This window comes from Pelophylax lessonae (genome assembly GCF_965119305.1).
Source record: "Pelophylax lessonae genome assembly, chromosome: 4".
NCBI lineage: Eukaryota > Metazoa > Chordata > Amphibia > Anura > Ranidae > Pelophylax > Pelophylax lessonae.
In genome coordinates this window covers 593,640,146-593,646,145 of record NC_138771.1, presented here as the reverse complement: position 1 = coordinate 593,646,145, position 6,000 = coordinate 593,640,146, and positions in this window count along the sequence as shown.

The window sequence follows — 6,000 nt, the reverse complement described above, 5'->3', positions numbered from 1 at the left end:
GCTGAAGGAGGTTGAGTTGGGTAGGATGGCAGATCTGGTTGTGTCTCCCCTGGGTGTTGTTCCTAAGAAGGACCCTAACAAATATCCTAGTAAAATGACACTCGCGCCAAAAAATTTATGTATAAAATGTGTAAAAATTAAATAAGATTAAGTATGTGACCAAAGGACCGCTGCTGCGAACAACCCACATGGGTGTACAATGAGCATCAATGTAATAATAGTATTACCCACAGCGCATGTCCTGGAAAGGAAATAGTTAAATTCCTGTGCTAGGTGGTGTGTTGCATCTAAATAGTGAATGCTAGGAAGTGTGTTACACTGAAAACAATTACTCATAAAACCATGCTATATAGCCTCTCAGCTGCATATATCTTTCCAGCATATACCCATAAAAGGTGCTTAAACAGTGCATATAATAACTGTGCAATCAAATAGCAAAATTAATAGTGTGATAAATTTACATCAATATTAAAAATGGAGGAATTGATATTCCGTGAGGAATATAAACATGTGAGGAAAACTTCTAAATATCCTTAAAGTTCATAGGGAAAAACAATTAATAAAGTGATGTGTCCAAATAGTCCAAAGTAGTAGCTGCAGTAGTGGTGTCCAAAAGACGGTCAAATAAAAGGTATTTTTTCAACTTATGCAGTGATGGTGTCACCCTCCATGCTGGTGCAATATAGTGTAGATAATTCAAACTCACTGTAAAAAGATGTTGACCCCCAATGCCTTACGACAAGTGGGTCAGAGCTTAGTGCCAGATGTCCAGAGGGTCCGCGTTCGGATGGTCCTGGTTGCTCCTAACAATGAGTGTGGTGGAGCAAAAAAAAAGCACTCCTCATAGTGTAGTATGGATTAAAATAGCATTTATTTTAAAAAACATATAACAACTGTGCCAATAGATTAAAATCTAGATAAAAAAATACATTGGTGGTACAGTGTATTGAATATGGAACGCTCTCAGCACTGTTTGGGAAGCCGGCTGGGACGCCAGAGACTGTCCTCTCGCCTTTACCAGGGAGCTTCCGGGTAGTGTGCGGTTTGCGTTCCAGGTACCACGGGAATGAGGCTATGTGCGTCTCGGCTTGACGCGTTTCGTCATCAATGTGTGACGTCTTCGGAAGCTGGCTAACAAATATTGCCTGATTCATTACCCTTCACATCCTCCTGGGGGTTCAGTCAAAGATACTATTGACCCTGCGTTGTGTGCGGTCTCCTATGCGTCTTTTGATCAAGCGGTGGTCTGGGTTCGCCATTTTGGCAAGGGTGCACTGATGGCTAAAACAGACATTGAGGCCGCTTTTAGACTGTTGCCAGTGCACCCGGAGTGTTTACGTTTGTTGAGATGTGTTTGGCAAGGGGGATTTTTCGTGGATCGGTGTTTGCCCACGGGCTGCACCATTTCCTGTTCTCTATTCGAAACCTTTAGTTTGTTCCTGGACTGGATGGTAAGTGATGTTTCAGGGTTATCGTCCTTTATCCATTATTTGGATGACTTCTTGGTTGTCGACCCTCTGGGTGACTTGACCTGTGTGTCATTGTTGACGATGATTCAACATATGTTTCATTATTTTGGGGTGCCGTTGGCGCCAGACAAGACTGAGGGGCCTTGCACGGAGCTTTGTTTTTTATTCGTTATTGATACGGTGACCATGGAATGCCGCTTGCCGGCCGACAAGTTGACGGACTTGCGGGAGTCAATTGGGTGGACTTTGGGTTGTAGGAAGCTGCAGCTTCGGGTCTTGCAGTGGCTGCTGGGCAAATTGAATTTTGCCTGTCGAATCATGCCCATGGGCTGGGTTTTCTGTCGGAGGTTGGCAACGGCAACGGCTGGTGTCAAGTCCCAGCATCACTATGTGCGCTTGGCCAGTGCTCATCGGGAGGATTTGAGGGTTTGGGATCGGTTTTTGGTGGAGGTCAACAATCGATCCTTGTGGTGACCAACTGTGATCTGGAGCTATATATACGGCTGGCTTTGCGGCCTATTTGCAGGGTCGGTGGAGTGCAGGGGTGTGGCCGGATTCTTGGAGGGACGCTGGTTTTCTTCAGAATCTGGTTCTGTTGGAATTGTTCCCCATCGTTTTGGCGGTTGAACTGTGGGGGTCGGGATTTCCGGAATAAGCGGGGGCGGTTTAATTGCGATAATTTGGGGGTAGTTCAGGCAATCAATAGCATAACTGCCTCCTCACCGCTGGTGATCAGGTTGTTGAGACATTTGGTGTTGTAGTGTTTGCTGTTGAATTCATTTTTCTATGCTGTTCATGTTTCGGGGTGGACAACAATATGGCTGACGCTCTTTCTCGCTTTCAGTGGGACAGGTTTCGTCGGTTGGCACCGGAAGCGGCGCGACATGGTGTTCCTTGCCCCGAGAAGTTGTGGAACATCGCTTTGCCCTAGTGTCTGGTTTGATATGGAATTCGGTCAGTTCTTCCACGTGGACAGCTTACGAAAAGGTTTGGTGTGACTGGCATAAGTTGGTAAGTGAAGTCGGGGGTTGCTTTGGGGAAGGGGATAGGTTACACCAGTTGCTGTACTTTATCGGCCTCAAATCTGAGCAGGGGGTCTCTGTTTCAGCTTTGAACCGGCAGCTGTCGGGCTTGGCCTTCCTATTTCAGATGTCTGGTGTGCCTGATGTGACCAAACACATTTTGGTAAAACGTTCACTGAGGGGTTATAGAAAAGGCAGACGTGTGGCCGATTCTAGGCGTCCTGTCTCCTTTGCCTTGCTGGAACGTATTGTGGGGCTTTTGCCAAACATTTGTTTGTCTGCTTTCGAAGAGGTGCTTTTTAAGATGGTGTTTGTCCTGGCTTTCTTTGGGGCATTCCGCATCGGTGAACTGGTAAGTACATCCAGGCGGGGAGTGGGGGGGTCTGGCTTTTGGGGATATGAATATCCAGGACGATGAGGTGCATGTGTGGTTACGGACGTCTAAGACAGACCAGTTGGGGCATGGTTCCAGGGTTGAAGAAGAAAATATGCCGTCAGACAGCAGCAGTCTGAGCATACAGCAAAGTACCAAGTAGTGCCAAATCCCTAATTGACTATATATGGGAGGATTGGAAGGCAAGGATTTTTTGGCACACAAGTATTAAAAAAATCTATTTTTATTTTTTAAATTCTTGTAAAAACAAGGAAGTGCATTAAAATCTGAACATTAGCCTTAAATAAGGCACATATACATTGCAATACAGAATGTCCAACTATATACGAGAAAAAAGAAACTCTTGGTAATAGAGTATAAATAGATACTTCACATCAGAGGGATCTAACGAAGGGTGACAGAAGATGAGACTGTCGTCCAACAAGATCAGTTGATGCTGTATTCAAAATTCACATTGTTAGTGTTCACTTTGCTCGACATGTTTCGCTACAATTAGCTTCGTCTGGAGCGTTTATAGTAAGGTATTCTGTATATTGCTGTAAAGAAAAAAACGCGAATCGCGTCAAATGTAGCTAACGAGGAGGGTATCGTAGATCACAGCAGGAGTAGATGGAACGTATATTCAAATGAAACGTAAGCCATTTAAAATGTGGCATCCCAAGATTAAATGGGTACTAAGCAGAAATCAGTCTGCCATAGTATAAAAGGGTAATATGGCATAAATCCAGACTGTAATTCACAGCAAGGGCGCTGTAAGAGGCAGGGTCCTAACGCTTAACAGTCCACCATAATATAATTGAGTAATATGATATGAATCCAGACTATGGATCCAAAATGTGGGTGCATCAATAACTCCTGTGTGTATAAACGTTGAATATACGTTCCATCTACTCCTGCTGTGATCTACGATACCCTCCTCGTTAGCTACATTTGACGCGATTCACGTTTTTTTCTTTACAGCATTATACAGAATACCTTACTATAAATGCTCCAGACGAAGCTAATTGTAGCGAAACATGTCGAGCAATGTGAGCACTAACAATGTGAATTTTGAATACAGCATCAACTGATCTTGTTGGACGACAGTCTCATCTTCTGTCACCCTTCGTTAGATCCCTTCGTTAGTATCTATTTATACTCTATTACCAAGAGTTTATTTTTTCTCGTATATAGTTGGACATTCTGTATTGCAATGTATATGTGCCTTATTTAAGGCTAATGTTCAGATTTTAATGCACTTCCTTTTTTTTACAAGAATTTAAAAATAAAAATTGATTTTTTTAATACTTGTGTGCCAAAAAATCCTTGCCTTCCAATCCTCCCATATGTGGTTCCAGGGTTGTCCTGGGTGAGGTGCCCCGGGCGTCAACATGCCCGGTGGGTTTGGTGCGCACATGGTTAACCATCAGGCCACTTTGTTCTGGCCCCTTTTTGATCCATGCTGACGGTTCGGCTCTGTCTAGGTTTCAATTTGTTGCCATTTTCTGCTTGGGGATTGTCTGGCTTTGGCTGGAGGTGGGCCAGGTGGGGTCCTTTGGGTTTGTTGTCGTCTTGTGTTTGTTAAATGTTTGTGGCTGTTTTATAGTAGGATGTGTGTGAACTTGTTTTGGTTGCATGTTTCTTTATTATCTTTTCAGGCTCACCTGGATGCTAGGTCTGGATCCTTGGACATTCTTATGTCGCTCGGGGCGCTAAGAGGGCGCAGTCCGGCATGATGGCTTACAGTTGGGCCTCCTGCGAGAGGATTCTAGTGTGCGCTGGCTAGGTGTACCTGGTATGCTGTGGTCTGGGGTACTTGTTGAGGTCCATCGGTGTGTCAGGCTTGACAGGCCCCCTCACGTTCTCCTGTTACATGCTGGGGGGAATGATTTGGGGCTTCGTTCGGCGAGGGAATTGGTGAGGGACATTAAATTCGATTTTTTGCACCTCAGGTCTTTCTTCCCTAACATGGTGCTAGTCTGGTCGGACATGGTGTCCCGGTCTTGCTGGCGTCTGGCCCAGTCAGTGGTTAGGCCTAATAAGGCCAGGATTAAGGTTAACAGGGCGGTGGCAACATGTTTTGTGAGGAACGGGGGTCTGGTGGTTCGTCATTTGGAGTTGGAACCGGACCCGGGGTTGTATCTTGGTGGGGACGGGGTTCATTTGAATCCTGTCGGTTTGGATTTGTGGACTCTTGGCCTGCAGGATGGCATCCTGGGTGCCTTGAGGGTTTGGAGGGCCACCCACGCATGAGGTGTCACGCTTGAGTGTTTTCTGGCAGGGGTCTTAGGGTCTTGGAAGGCTGTAACGGTTATTAAAAGGTGTAAAAGGAAGGGTGGGGCCCATCTCAGGTATGGGTGTACCTACCTTGGTAACAATTTAAGACGGTAATGGCTAAGAGTCATTTGGCTGTATCGAGGGTATCTTAATAGTAATAGTTCTCGAGCCGGTGCAGTTGCGGATGAGGGCCTCGGAGGCTATTTTGATGGTAGATACAGCCAGTTGGTTAAAAAATTGCCTTATAAGACCCTAGACGTTGATGAGGTTAGTTGACATGGTTTAGTCAATGTACTGATTTTGAGTCATTTACTGTTCAGTTAAATTTAAACAATTTATTATGTAACAAAATGTATTTGGTTTAATAAAGTGGCTGCTATGGCCTTTTCTAACCCAAGAAGTTGGTGGTGTCTTTTTGTTTGGTGGGTAGATGGGGGTTGGGTTGGTAAGGTAGAGCAGCCGGAATGTCTGCTATACCTCAGTCAAGGATTTTCACAGCCCACAGTCAGTTGATATGACCTTCCCATGTCAGGTTGCAAACGAACACTTGGTAGATTAGAAGATTGCACAGCTGCCTTTCAGCATTATGGCGCCCATATACACTGTGATATACAATTTAATCAAAACAATTGAATCTGAAAACAGCTAAATAGACGTAGCCTCTCTTCCAATCAATTTAGGCTCACTTTAAATCGAAATTGATCAAAATAATTAGTTCAGACAGGGTGGAAAATTATTGCCATTTTACATCGATTGACAGTACTTAGTTCATGAATATGATCATATTTCAGCTGATCAGATTATGAGTTTGTAGGGTGGAAACAGAGATGATTAAGCACAGTTGCACTGTGTGAAACGC